The sequence below is a fragment of the Galeopterus variegatus genome, unplaced genomic scaffold, assembly GCF_000696425.1.
Source record: "Galeopterus variegatus unplaced genomic scaffold, G_variegatus-3.0.2 Scaffold1751, whole genome shotgun sequence".
NCBI lineage: Eukaryota > Metazoa > Chordata > Mammalia > Dermoptera > Cynocephalidae > Galeopterus > Galeopterus variegatus.
Window position 1 is genome coordinate 258,565 of NW_007727862.1, and position 607 is coordinate 259,171.

Sequence of the window (607 nt, forward strand, 5' to 3'; positions counted from 1 at the left end):
CTACCAGAAGGATGTGAAGCTGAAAAATTACTTAACTTCCAGATTTCTATTTCCTGATCTATAAAATAGAGATTGTGATTCCCACCTCTCAGGGCTGTTGAGATAATATTTCTAAAGCACCCAGCTCAGACCATAGAACACAACAAATGTGTCAGTTCCTTTCTTTCCATCTCACACGCTCTTTAGGTGAACTAGGAAGTATACACAGTAAACCTGGACTAAGACCAAAATGTGGACTGTGGGTGTTCAGGGATACAGAGAATTAATTCCAAGGCTACAGATTGTAAGTGGGGATCTGCCTGGGATTCTCTCACTCAACGAAAAGTAATTTTGTTTTTTTAATTTCTCAGTTTGGGATGAGAAAGAAGGGAAGCTACATGCCAGTTATACAAGCTGTCCCCAGGTTCACAAATACTCCAGTGAAATGCTCAGGTACGAGAAGCCAGCCCTGCTAATCACCTTTAGTCCTCTCTCTGAATAGTTTGGGTCCTGGGAGTACCAATACAGTCAAGTAGTCTTAAGAAGTTCTAAAAATAACTAAGCCAAATACTAAGACAGGTGCAGACCCAGGTCTACTGAGACGGCTCTGCGGGACAGTGAGAAGACC

General features: G+C 42.2%; 1 protein-coding gene across 1 annotated transcript in view; it reads right to left on the reverse strand.

The window, feature by feature from the left end:
* Positions 1-607, reverse strand: part of LOC103595356 (signal transducer and activator of transcription 3-like) — a 61,998-nt gene that overhangs the window by 23,748 nt on the left and 37,643 nt on the right. The gene's annotated exons all lie outside the window — the stretch shown is intronic.